Source organism: Lynx rufus, unplaced genomic scaffold (assembly GCF_022079265.1).
Source record: "Lynx rufus isolate CCGP_SWC_20201006 ecotype Redwood Valley unplaced genomic scaffold, mLynRuf1.p SCAF_15, whole genome shotgun sequence".
Lineage (NCBI taxonomy): Eukaryota > Metazoa > Chordata > Mammalia > Carnivora > Felidae > Lynx > Lynx rufus.
The window spans coordinates 19901172-19914939 of record NW_025814829.1 but is presented as its reverse complement, the minus strand read 5'-3'; positions in this window follow the sequence as shown (position 1 = coordinate 19914939).

Genomic DNA, 13768 nt, shown 5'->3' with positions numbered 1-13768 from the left:
GCTGGTGTAGCCACGTGGTGTGATAATAATCATTAACTATTACTGATTGTGCCAGGCATTGCCCTAAATGCTTTCCATGTCTTAGCTCATTCCTTCCTTATGGCAACTCAACACATGGCTACTGTTTTCGGAAAAAAGAAACTGAGGCAATCCCTCAGTCCAATTACTGCTACCCACCCACACATACCCATAGTCTCTGGGCTCCAGAAATAAGGCAGAGGCTCACAGTGACTTCAGAATGTTAGAGAAAGTCCTAACACCCATGCTATGACTCACAATGCCGGGTCCCTCTGCACAGCGGCTTCCCTGGGCCTCAGTTCCCCGTTAAATCTGTAGGAAAACCACCATGTCCCTTTTCCTTCCTCCTCCCTGCCCCCATATGTGTGCGCTCACAGTCTCACACACACACACACACACACACACACACACACACACAGCTACTCCCTAGCCGCTTCCCATTTATAGGAAATGGGGGATGACGCGAGGAGCAGGGCCATCCTTGGGGAACTGCTAATAGTCTGACTGGATATTGGAGAAACCAAAGATGTTGGCAAAAGTGCATTAGCAGCTTCTGCTCCAGCCCCCACACACAGCCCCTTCCCATTATCCTTAGGCTCAGAACAAGCATCATCCTCTTTCTATAGAGATAAGATACCCAACTGGGGCTGGTTAGCCTGGAAGAAGGCTGAGAAGCCTTGAAGGACTTGATGTTCCCATCTCCTCCTGCCGCGTCCACCATCCAGTGGCTGTGGTGCCTTTGCGGCCTCTTTGCTTCTTCCCCTGCCTGCCTCAAGTTGAGGGGTGAGTGGTCTGTTTGAGTGTAAGGGCCACCAGCAGGGCCAAATCCTGGCTGTACTCTAGGAAGGGGGAGGGATGGGTCCCCTGGACACATCAGTTCCACTTCTGGAATTTCTTTTGCGGCAAAATAATCAAAGAGAGGTGTATCAGGAGTATGTGCAAGGTGTTCGTCTCATCATTCTTCATATGGTGAAAAACTAAAAACAGTTTAAATGTAGCATAATAAACCATTGGCTTTGCAAATTTGGCGAAATCTGTATAGCAGAACGTTATGTCACCATTAAAAATGGTGATAACATAAAAGCATTTTATTTGTTTATTTATTTAATTTTAAATGTTTATTTATTTTGAGAGGGAGAGACAGAGAGCAAGCGCCAGGAAGGGGCAGACAGAGAGAGAGAGAGAGAGAGAGAGAGAGAGAGAGAGAATCCCATGCAGGCTCCTTGCTGTCAACGCAGAGCCCGATGTGGGGCTCCATCCCACAAACTATGAGATCATGACCTGAGCCAAAAACCAAGAGTTGGACGCTTAACCGACTGAGCCACGCAGGCACACCTAGAATAATTTTAACTGATAGAGGAAACACAGATGATATGTTACCAATGAGAATAGCTGACTACGAAAGAGTATGCACAGTGGGATATACATTTTTTTAAAAATTAGGTATATACTAATGCAATGTGGTATCTTGGATTGGATCTTGGGAGAGAAAGGGGCATTAGTGGACTTAGCAGAATCCGAATAAAGTCTGCAGTTTAGTAAATAGTACTTCGCCTGTGTTAATTTCTCAGTTTTGATCATTATACTGTGGTTGCGGCGACAGCACGGGAAACTAGCTGAAGGGTATATGGGAACTCTGTATTATCTTTGCAGTTTTTCTGTAAATACAAAATTGTTCCAAAGTAAAAGTTTAAAACATTAGGTATATATTGGGGTGCCTGGCTAGCTTAGTCAGTCGGTAGATTAGAGACTCTTGATCTCAGGATAGTTGAATCCAAGCCCCACATTAGGTGTGGAGCCTACTTAAAAAAAAAAACAAAAACAAAAACAAAAAAACTTAAGTGTAAGTCTATACAGAAGAAATGATTTAAAAACCAAAACAAAACACAGGGATGCCTGGCTGGCTCAGAGTGTAGAGCATTCGACTCTTGGTCTCCAGGTCATGAGTTCAAGCCCCAGGATGATTGTGGAGCTTACTTAAACAAACAAACAAATAACCGAAAGGTGAATACTGGCTTTCTATAAGTGGGAAGGATGATTTTGATCTCAGGGGGCCGGGGTGGGGGGTGCACTAGGGAAACGTCTGTATCTCCAGGTTTCTTGTATGGATCATAGATTGGTTTTGTAAATAGAAAGGATCCATAAACATCATTTTTTAAAAAGGGAAAGGATAAAATAAGATGAAGGAAGGAGGAAGAAAGAGGGATGAGAAATCACCAGGGACCTGAGCCGGAAAACCAGCCCCAGGGCCTCCTTAACTAAGAGGTTGGGATGAAGAAATGAGACGGAGCAGAGTCTGAGGAAAATCAAGAAGGAGCTGGAGGGATTATACCCACACACCTGGGCCATATTTCCACCAGGACCAAAAACTTCGTGGGCACAGAAAAGGAGGAAATTGAACCCAGTGAAAGAAGAACTGCTTGCCACCCCCCCCCCCACCTCAAACCTCAAGTTTGGGGATGGCAGTGGCTTCTAGTTCCTGAGGTCACCAATGCTCCCCTTCCTCTGTCATTGCTAGAAGGTAGAGCCTTGAAACTGCTCACGAGCGGCACCTGGGCAGCTCAGTCAGTTAAGCGTCCAACTCTTGGTTTAGGCTCAGGTCATGATCTCGCGGTTCTTGAGATCGAGCCCCGCGTGGGGCTCTTACTGATGGGGCAATGCCTGCTCAAGATTGTGTCTCCCTCTCTCTCTCTCTGCTCCTTCCCTCTCTCTCTCTCTCACTCTCTCAAAATAAATAAACTTAAAAAAAAAAAACTACTGGCGAGTGCAGCTCCTCATTACACAGCAGGGGACAGTCCAATTTAAGTGTCCCCACCCCCCAATGCAGAGCAGGTTTTAAAATAACAACAAACACCTTCAAAGATACTTCAGGAAACTTCCCTCAGACCAGAAATCCTTTTACAAAGAGAACTTTCCTCTGCATTTAAACTTCCTTCTGAGTTCTCTCTCCAGCCCACCTGGGCCCCTTGGGGAATCACTTCGAGAGAGACGAGACGGAAACTACCTCCAAAGCAGAAAGTTCCAGCTGAGCAGAGAGCAGAGGTGGGGAAATGTGGCCCAATGTTCCTTGCAAAGGTGTTGGCTTTTCTATAGACGGCAGCAAAATCCATGTCAAAAAGGAATGGCTTCAGAGGGCCAACCTGGAGCAGAGGAGAGAGTCGCAGGAGGCAGATCATAGATGAGTGAAGCGAAGGGAGCAGGTCCCAATCAGCTGTAAGCCTCTTAAGTATGACAGGGGGCTTTCAGGTACCAGATAAAGGGTGAGCCCTGGGTGAGTACAAGAGTCCTTCCCAGCGATGAGAGCCAGTGAAACCCATCCCGCTCTTCTCTCAAAGGCCAGATCTGAATCCTTTAGCCTCCCATATTTTAGGGGCATCAGCAGAATGTTCCATCAAGGAGCTTAGAATGGGAGCGGAGGAAAGTAATGCCATCTCCTTCCCCTGAAGAGTTGCAGGAGTGAACCAGACAACTTCCCTGTAAGTGGCTAACTGGGAAAGACACTTGTTAACTGGGCTGGGTTCTGAAATGCCTGGAGCAAGGAGGTGATTATGTCACTATGAATGCCGGGGACTCTACTCTGGGAGCTCAGACCGCCTGAGGGGCTAACTCACCAGGGTGGGGTTGGAGAATGGGGAGGGACAGCCCGAGGCGACCCAGCTCCCCAGCTCCCCGGCTCCACGCCTGCCCTGAGCTCTCACCAGCCGGTCTCGGTCTCGGAGAGGCTGTGAGCTCCAGTGGAAAAAAGTGTGGGCTCTCCAAGGCCACTTACCAGGCATCCACTCATTCATTTTTCATTCAACAAACGTTTATTAAATAACCATTACAAATCAGGCTCTGTGCTACGATGTAGTAACCTGATGCCTGCCAGGAAGCCACTTAACCTGGGAGGCTCCATTTTTATGCAGAAAGCTTGTTGGTAAGGATGCAGGCTGCTGCCTAAATATCGCCCTTAGAGGAGAATCTCAATGTGTGTTTGTCCATCCTGTCTTATACGCAGATCCTAAGGACGCTGTGCGGAGACGGAAAAGAACATGCAAGGTACGCTCTCTGCCCTCGTGGAAGTTACAGTCTTCTCGGGGAAATAGAAAGTGCTGCAAAAATATGATTCAGCAACAGATCAGCAAGCACAGAAACCTCAAGGCTACACACCAACTCCAGAGGTCAAAATGATCACAGAGTTCAGTGGGAGACGTCCAGGGAAGCCAGGCAGAGCCGGGAAGTCCTGAGCTGGGGCTTTGAGGCCAGTAAGCTGGTGACAGCGAACGTAATTACTTGTTTCTGTGCTATACTTACCAGCTTACAAAACACTTTCACAGACATCAGGTTTGATTTTCACTAGTGATGAGGAAGCATCAGGCAAGCTGAGGGCAAAGGACAGGCTAAGAGTACCCCCCACCCAGGTGGAATATGTGTGCTATTCCCCCAGCCACTCCTGGCTACCCAAGAACAAAGGAGAGGGGTTTAAGTGCTTGCCACGGTGATGTGGGAAACAAAGGCAAATGAAAAATTAAATTCCCTTACTGCCTACAGCCCACTGACGAGTCCTTGACACAGGCAGAGTGACCTCCCTCTGGGAGCTCAGCTGATGAGGATGCTTTGCTAGGGGCAAAAGAGAATCTTGGCTCAACATTATTCTGGCCCTCCCCCCAGCCAACCTGGGTCCTGTAAGTCTACTTTAACATATAAAAAATCCTTTGAAACCTTCCTTTATCTCAACTGCCCCAAGATATATGCTGGCAATCGTCCTCCAAGCTTATGGCCCTCTGATAGACATCTGAACGGTCTCATGACTGAGGTCTTCTAACCGGTAATACATGGCGTTTTTCTAACAGCAGTTGGCCCCTCAAGGTCCCAGAAACCTTGCTTCCAAAATACCTTAGAGACTTAACTCTATTCCTAACCCCCTCCCAACCTGAGGGTATATAACCGGCCACTCCTCGTGACCCCAGGGCAGATCTTCCTGCCCACGGGTCCTGTCCCCATGTTTTAATAAAATCACCTTTTTGCACCAAATGAGTCTTCAACAATTCTTTCTCGGCCATCGGCTCTGGACCACCCCCACCATGACCCCAGAGATAGGCGGGTGCCTACCTCCTTTTACAGATGGGGAAACTGAGGCCAAGTTACTTGCCCAAGGTGGCCTCAGTGGAGGCAAGTGAGAGAGCCTGAGGTCCCTCTTTTGGGTGTGGTCAGAGCCCTGAGTTCCCTGCCTGGCGGCTTCTGCCAGGGCTCAGCTCTCGCTAGATCAGTGCTGCACCTCGGTGGTGTGTGAGTGCAGAAGCCGCAGCAGGCCCAGACAGAGCCCAGACCAGGAGGCCACAGAGCTCAAAGGGGATTTGGTTGCTGGCTGTGACTCCCCAGTCTCCAGAGTGGGGAAATTAGAGGGGTCAAGAAAGGGGCAGGACAGTGCAAGGGAAGAGGCCCCAAGGAAGGTCTCCTTCCATTCTTCCTGTGGCGCTCTCTGGACTGCAAGGCAGAAATAAAAGGAGGAGGAGGAGTCTGCCATACCCACCATTAAGTGCTCTAACACAGAGGCAAGGCGGGGCGAACGAGGGGGAAAACACTAGAACTGCAGCAAGAGGGGTGGGAGTCAGACTAGAGGAGGGACTTCCCAGGCGATCCAAAGTAAGGTGTAATATTACTAACCTCCCTTCTCTAAGTATCCCATGAAGCTGAGTCCAGAGCAGAACAGCCAAGGAATAAGGGATGGGCGAGATGGCCTGTGGCAGACGCCATCTTGGGAATCCGACGTGGGGAATCCTCTGGGCTGGGCAGCTTTTCCCATTCCGGAAGGGATGACCTGAATGTGCCAGGAGCTGTAGGGAATCTGGGTTGGAGTGACTTTTGGCAGGAGTTACTACTGTACCTGGGCCTGGTGTGTGTCTGCGGGGTGAGGGGAGCTGATACTAATTTAAGTGGCTATAAAGCCATTCTCACGGTCCTGATGCAATGCTCAAGATAATAAGCAAGTGAGTAATTAATAAGTAGATTGTGAACTAACCTTTTGCCTCGGGGTATGGTACCACTTTTGCACAATCCATCCCCAGGCCTGTAGGAAAGAGAGGCACAGGCCTGAGTCTTGGTCTGGGCAGGGCCACCAGCCTCCAGACTCTGGGGCCCCAGAGACACAGAAGGAATTGGTGGGAGGAGCCTTTCTGCTGGGCTCCAAGGCCAGGAAAGGGAGGAGGAAGGAGACACAAAATCTGTTTTGTAGATTTTGTTTGGTTTTCTTTTCTCTTCTCTTCTCTTCTTTTCTTTTTTTCAAGTAGGGTCCATGCCCAACATAGGGCTTGAACTCATGACCCCAAGATCAAGAGTCACATACTCTACCGACTGAGCCAGTCAGGCACCCCTAGTGGTTTTTTTTTTTTTCTTTGATTAATTAATTTCAGAGCCCCTCCCAGGGCTGCCATATACAGTTGTACATGTTATTTATTCACTCCCCAAGCACAACTAGGCAAGGCTCGTGGCTGCATCGGCCTTTCTCTGCATTGCATAAAAACACTGTATGGGCTGGCATTAGCACTGGCATCTTCAGTGGACCAGGCTCTGTGCCCTGCTCTGAGGAATACTTCCTGTCTCTCCCCTCCTCCGCTTCAGTTCGCTCCTGTCCTCCTACCCCCGTTTTTAGTCTTACACCCACACCCAGAATAGGCTCTCCAGAGACTTGGTGGGTGCAAAGATCATAGACTCTGGCGTTACACACACTTGGGCTTGCTGGCCAACCATGCCCTTACTGGTGGTAAACTTAGGGCAAATGACTGAAATTGCTGAGCCAAGGCTGCCCCGTGCAAAGTGGGATTGTAGGACCCATCCCACAGGGTTGTGTGAGAACCACGGAGCCTTTAATTTAATGCCTGACACAGAGCAGTAAACAATCACTGCCCTGGTCCCCTGTCCCCTCCGTCTCCTGCCTTCCACCCCCATCTCTGCCAGGTTCTGTCCTCCTTGCCCTGCCAGTCTGTGTCTTTGTCCCCATTCCCCATTCCATGAAAACAGCAGTCCCTTGCATGTAAATGTCAGTGGTTTCAAAACCCTTGCACAGACGCCTCCCATTTGCTCCTGATCACTCAGAGCAGCAGACAGGAAAGGTATCAGCTCTGTGTTTATAGGATGAGGACACAGCACTGGAGAGGTGACTTATCAAGGCTTACGTGGCTACAGAGTGGCAGAGAGCTGGACCAGAACCCAAGGCCCACTCCCTTTGTGCTGAGCTCCCCGGGGGGGGGGGGTCCCATGGGGGGTTCTAGAACTTCAGCAACACCTTCCAAGAATCAAAGAGGGGAGTGGCAATTGCCATGTGAAATCCATGTATTTAAAACCTCTCTGTCTTCCACCTTCCTGGCCCAGAGCAGGTGAGCAGAGGAGGAAAGCCAGAGACCAGAGGGGCGGGTAGGGGCTGTTGTTCTAGTCTGGGCAGGAAGCAGACTGCTATCTTGGGCTAGCTGCCGGAAGGCTGGGCCCCATCAGAGATGCTGAGATCAGACCACACGCAGGGGGCTGCCTGGATGTGAGTGGTGATAGCCTCCCTAGGCCTCGCAGCTCTGGGACAGGCCTCCCTCCCATCACATTTCCTAGATTGTATAGAACGTCTCAGGCTCCGGGCCTGCACCTCTGCTTGGGACATGCTATGCCTTGGTTATTTCAAGGTCACTCAGCCACTTTGGGCTTGGAGGCTCGCTCTGCCCATTGCAAGGGGTGGGCCCAAAGATCATAGCTCATCCCCATGAACATTCCCTCCTGGGCTTTATGGTTTTCATGCACAACGTGGCACTTGGTCCTCACAATGACCTTGGGAGACAGGTGTTAGTAAAAAAGGGTATCGTAAACTTGGAGAGGTAGCAAGTGACTTGCTGGGTCTACATACCTGCTAAGTGTTGGAGCCTGGCCCTGACCACTAGCCTTCTGACCGTGTCTCCTTCTACGGAAGGAGACGTAAGGGGGTGGAGGCCGCCGGCTGCTGGGACCTGAGCAAGGCGGGGCAAGACCACGTTCTGTCTCTGTTCCCTGAGGTCTTTGGTAGGATGGGCCTTTCCTTCCTTAGAGTGTGCAGGCCAGTGGCCGGGGCTCGGCCCAGCCCTCCGGACTTCCCAGAGCTGGCAGACGGCGGGGCCAGCAGAAGGACGAGGCCCTGGAATAACACGCTTCTGCCTCTGCACTGTGCCCTGGGCCTCGGCTTCCCGACCGCCCCCAGCACCCTGGCTTGTTCAGGACAGAGGCCTTTGCATTTTCATTCCTGTCTCTTCCCTGCACACACATCCCCACCCCCACGGCCACAGCGTTCCTGCATCGTCTCTGCCACACGGAGGGGGAGCCTCCCAAGGTGATTATAAGCTCCCCAGAGAGAGAGGCCTGTCATTAGGAGCACACTGGCCACTTCCTAGAAGCAGCTAGCTCTCCTGGTTGTTTTTTTTTTTTTTTTTTTTTTTTTTTTTTTTCTAAGAAGAACCTACCAGGGCTCTCACAGGCTGCCTCCTAGACCGGTGCGGGCGGTGCAGACGTGGAGGAAAAGGGTACCCAGGGCTCCTCCCTTGGGTGGCCCGCCTCTGGCTTTGAGAGTTGATGTGCCTGAGGTTAAGCCACTTCACCCACCCCACCTTCCACCTTCTAGGAAAACGCTAAGGGCAAGGGGAGATTAGCTGAGCCGCAACAGGGCAAGGGGATCCCGTGGGGCACTGCTCTGGGGGCTCCTTCCCCCAAAGGCTTCGCAGGTGCGTGGCCCCCCCCTCCGTTTGTCTGGCCGAGGGGTGAAGCGGGGCCTTCCAGAGCATGCGGCAGAGGGCCCTGAAAGCGGAAAGTTCCCCAGAGGCCATGCCGTCCTCCCCACTGCCAAGCAGCCTCTTGGACAAGCCCTTTCACTTTCTACGACCAGCCGAGGCTCCACACGCTTTTTCTGGAAAGGGCCCAAGAGAAAATATTTTAGGGGCCACGCTGCTCAACTCTGCTTTGGCCCCACAAAAGCAGCCTCAGACGGCACACGAATGAGTGGGCGTCTAATATAATTTTATTTATGGACACTGAACTTTGAATTTCATACAATTTTCATGTGTCACGGAATGGTCCCTTTATTCTTTTTTTCCTCAACCACGTAAAAATGTAAAAACCTTTCATCACTCGTGGGCCGTACAAAAACCTGCGGTGGCCTGGATTTGGCTCCCCGGTGGTGGTTTTCTGTTTATTCGTCCACTGGCGTTACCTCAAGCGTCACCCTCCTTAAATAAAAAGCATGATAAAGTTGACGAAGGTTGTAGAGACGAGATCAGTATGTGCCAGCACCTAGGTGCTGTTTTGCTGCCTCCCGATGAACCGTGTGGATTTATTTTTAAGCCAGTACTCATTCCACATCTATTTTGCGCGGTCACACAATTCTCCCAGCCTCACGGCGGTCCTGGGAAGCCAACTGGTGGCACTTCTGTTTTACATCCGAGGAAAATTAAACGCAAAGAGTCAGAGTGACTTCTGTGAGGTTGTGCAGTTAACGTATGCCAGAGCGGACGGGTAAACCAACGCTTGGTTGCCGGGTCTCTGAGGCCAGTGTTCTGCCCAGATTATGGGCCGTTCCCAGCCCCACTGCAGCCCCAGGGGGGATTTATTAAGTCATCCAACAGAATATCGGTGAAACCCCTTCTAGCTGCTGGGGACACACAGGTGAAGAGGACAGCCAAGGTCCCTGTGTCTTAGAATATACATTCTAGCAGGGAAACCGTACAGACTCATAGCTAAATAATTACAGGTGGCTATGAAGGAAGGAAAACAGAATGATGAGTTACAGGGCCTGTGGGGAGGGGCTGGGGAGGAGGGGTCAAGAGAGAAAGGACCCTCCGAGGCGGTGCCATTTGGCTAGATCCTGAAAATTAAGGAGGAGCCCACCCCAGGAAGATCTGACAGGAAAGCGCTAGGAAAAGGCAACAGCAAGTGCAAAGGCCCTGAGGCAGGACCTGCCTGTAAGGCAGGGAAGTGCCAGGAATAGGAAGAAAGCCAGAGCAAGACGAGGAGGCAGACGCGGGGTGGGATAAGTGAGCAGAAACCAGATGGCATGAAATTCGTTCTTGTGCAACAGGAAGACACCAGAAGGAGTCAAGCAGAGGGGGGACATGATCTAATTGATGTTTCTGAGATCACTCTGGAGGTGTGTGTTTGCCAAGGAGAAGAATCAATCAATCCAGGGGGAAAAAAGAAGTTTGACATGAAACGGGATGTCTGCTGTGACCACTGGAGTGGCATGGAGGGCCCTGAACGGGGTGGGGGATACCCCCAAGGAGAACTCTGTCTCCGCCTTCCCCGTCCTACCCACACTTGAGGAGGCCGGGCCTCCGAGACCCAAAGGGAGATGGGAGAGAGAACTGGCAGAGAGAATGAGGCATTTGGGAAAACAGTGTCCTATTGTCCTCTGCCACCCCAGAGGCTGGCTTCAAAGGCCGGGGTCTCTTTCCAGCCACATCACTGGCTCCAGCCTGCACCTAGGAGGCACCAGAGGCCGGATGAGTAGATGAGAACAAGGAACCGAGTGTCGAGCGTCTGCGATCTCCTTCTCTTCCAGAGGAGAATCCCAAAGGGAGCTCATCCTTGTTCAAAAGAAACAGGAATGGGAACAAGTAAGGAGGGTTCCGTTTCTCCCCTTCCAGGGGCCAAGGGCTGGGGACAGTCCCGTGATGGGATCAAAAGGTTAAGCATCTTTGTCAGATCAAAGGGTCGGCTGGGAGGAGGGCTGTGCTGGGGCAGGCAGTCTCTGGGAGGCTTTGGAGGCATCAGGGACTTGGGCTGCTGGGGGTTTGGAATTTGAAGGGAGGAGAGGATTGGTGGATGGTCCGCATGCACTTGGCGGGGAAGGGACCTTACCCACACCACCTACAGCTGCTCCAGTGAGGGACAACCACTGTCCATCTCGGGCCCCTAACACAGCAAGGAGAAGCACACCGTATAAGTAGAAAAAACAGCGCGGCATATCCAGCCAAGTGGCAGCGGGACTGGCGACCCCGTGGGACGGAACCGCATTTGCCAGATCCTGCCGTGATTTTAGGCAATGCCAGCACCACAGCCGAGCGAGATGCCACAACCATGGAATCCGGTCCACTGCTGAGTCCAAACTCCCCAGCTGTGCTGAAATTCTCTGTTACTCTTGTGCCTCTATGAGCTTCCTTTAAAAAAAAAAAAAAAAACACACACACACACAAAATAATAATTTTAGGGGCACCTGGATGGCTCAGTAGGTTAAGTGTTTGACTTTGGCTCAGGTCATGATCTCGCGGTTCGTGAGTTGGAGCCCCACGTCAGGCTCTGTGCTGACAGCTCAGAGCCTGGAGCCTGCTTCGGATTCTGTGTCTCCTTCTCTCTCTGCCCCTCCCCCGCTCATGCTCACTCCCTCTCTCTCTCTCTCTCTCAAAAATAAACGTTAAAAAATTTTTTTAATAAACATTAAAAAAGAAGAAAAGAAGTGGAGCACAGAATAGTGGTTGCCAAGGATTAGGGATGGGCAATGGGGGGTGAGGTTGCAAAGGGGCCACGTGAGGGATCCTGTTCCGGGGAGCAGGGTGGTTGCTCAGAATCTGGATTGCGAAGGCTCAAGTGTACATAGGCAACAAAATCTATAAAACTCAACACGCCTGCGTGCCCACGGGTGGGTAGGATGGGCTAGCTGAGTAGGACGGGGGAACTGTATCAGCGTCAGTATCCCGGTTGTAATATTATACTAAGCTTTGCTAAAAGCTACCACTTAGCGAAGTGTATAAGTAATCTCTTTGTATTATTTCTTTTACCTGCATGTGAATTTACAATGATCTCAATTAAAAAAAAAAAAAAGATCTGAGTGACATTCTGCCCTCAAGGGCCCTACAGTCTCTGTCCCGTCCCGTTCCTTTTCTCTACCTCCGTGCAGCGCCGGGCTGTTGAGACTCAGTAAGTGGTCTGATTTTTCTCGGGGATGAAATTGCTGGGTGGTTAGTGAAGGGCCATCAATTCCGGTCAATCTTCACCCCTCTTCCCGAGTTCCCCCAACCCTAACCCCTCGACTTTGCATTTTGTTAAGGGCACCTCGGGAAGGCACCTGGAACCATGAGGTCACGGGTGAGAGGAAGGCAACAGAGAAGAGGCCCCGAGAGTCTCTCTAGTTTCCTGCCCCCAGGCTCCCTCGCAGGGGACCAGCTCGTACCTCACTGCAGGTATTGAAGGGACAGACCGCCTAGTCTGAGCCTCGACAGGACGCCCCCTCTCTCCTCCCTCTCTCAGGGGGTGGGAAGAGGAGGAAAGCTGCCCGTAACCCTCACATCCTGGAACAGGCTTCATGAGTAACCTTTCTAGGGAATCAGCAGCCCAGCTGTTTCCTGCTCCCCGAGCCGCTCCCTCCACGTCCCCTTCACCTATGGTCCCACGTGGCACAGAGCTCCACAACCCCAGGGACCGTGCCAATCCAGGGAGGCCGCGGGGGGAGGAAGATCCGGGACCTCAGCCAGGAACCCCCCCCCCACTCCACCCCTGCCCCTGCCCAGCAGCCCAGCTGGAAGCAGCCGCCGGCCCAGCAGCTGTACACAGCAGGGGTGGGCCAGCCACACTCCGTGTCACTCCCCAGCAGCAGCAGTTAAGGGCTGTGGCTAAACAACCCCTCTTCCTCGGGGACTCTCCGACACATAGCCAGCCCCTAATCTCATCCTCTGCTTGGGTTTCCTGAGAGCATCAGAGTCACAGCCGTGCCCAGCAGCAGGGTTGGGACAGAGGCTCCCGTGTGCATCCGGCTGGGACCGCTGGGGAGGGCAGGGAAGGCGCAGGGAGGGGGTGGGGAGGAACAGCTGCTTCCTTCTCGTTCCTCCTGTGACACCCACTGATGAAGTTTTGGGGAGATGGTGGGGGTGGTTCGGAGCTGAGGGCCAAGAAAGAATTCTTGAAGACGCATTTGGTGCAAAAAAGTGATTTTCTTAAAGCAGGGGGGCAGGACCCGTGGGCAGGAAGAGCTGATTGTATACCCTCCGGTGGGGAGGGGGTCAGACACAGTGTAAGTCTCTAAGAAATTTTGGAAGCAAGGTTTCCGGGACCTTGAGGGGCCAGCTGCTGTTAGAAAAATGCCATGTATTACCGGTTAGAAGACCTCAGTCATGAGACCGTTCAGGTGTCTATCAGGGGGCCATAAGCTTGGAGGATGATTGCCAGCACCTATCTTGGGGGAGTTGAAGTAAAGGAAGTTTCCAAAGGAATTTTTATATGTTAAAGTAGACTTACAGGACCCCGGGGTGCAGGAGTCAGGATAACGTTGAGCCAAGATTCTCTTTTGCCCCTAGCAAAGCGTCCTCATCAGCTGAGCTCCCAGAGGGAGGTCACTCTGTCTGTGTCAAGGACTCGTCAGTGGGCTGTAGGCAGTAAGGGAATTTAATTTTTCATTTGCCTTTGTTTCCCACATCACCGTGGCAAGCACTTAAACCCCTCTCCTTTGTTCTTGGGTAGCCAGGAGTGGCTGGGGGAATAGCACACATATTCCACCTGGGTGGGGGGGGGTGCAGTTAGCCTGTCCTTTGCCCTCAGCTTGCTCCACACTCCATCACCCACCACGACCAGGAGGATGAGGAGGGGGCGCCAGGGCCTGGGGTTTCCCAGCTCCGCCGAGAAACTATTTCCTTTCACCAAGAGGCATGTAATTAGCCAGGGGGAGGGGGGAGGGAACCTGGGGAGCAAGCGTCCCTTGGCTACTCCCGACAAGAGAGGGGCTGCAGACAGGTGAGAAGCCCCCCTCCAGCCTCCCAGCCTCCAGAACACACGAACACTG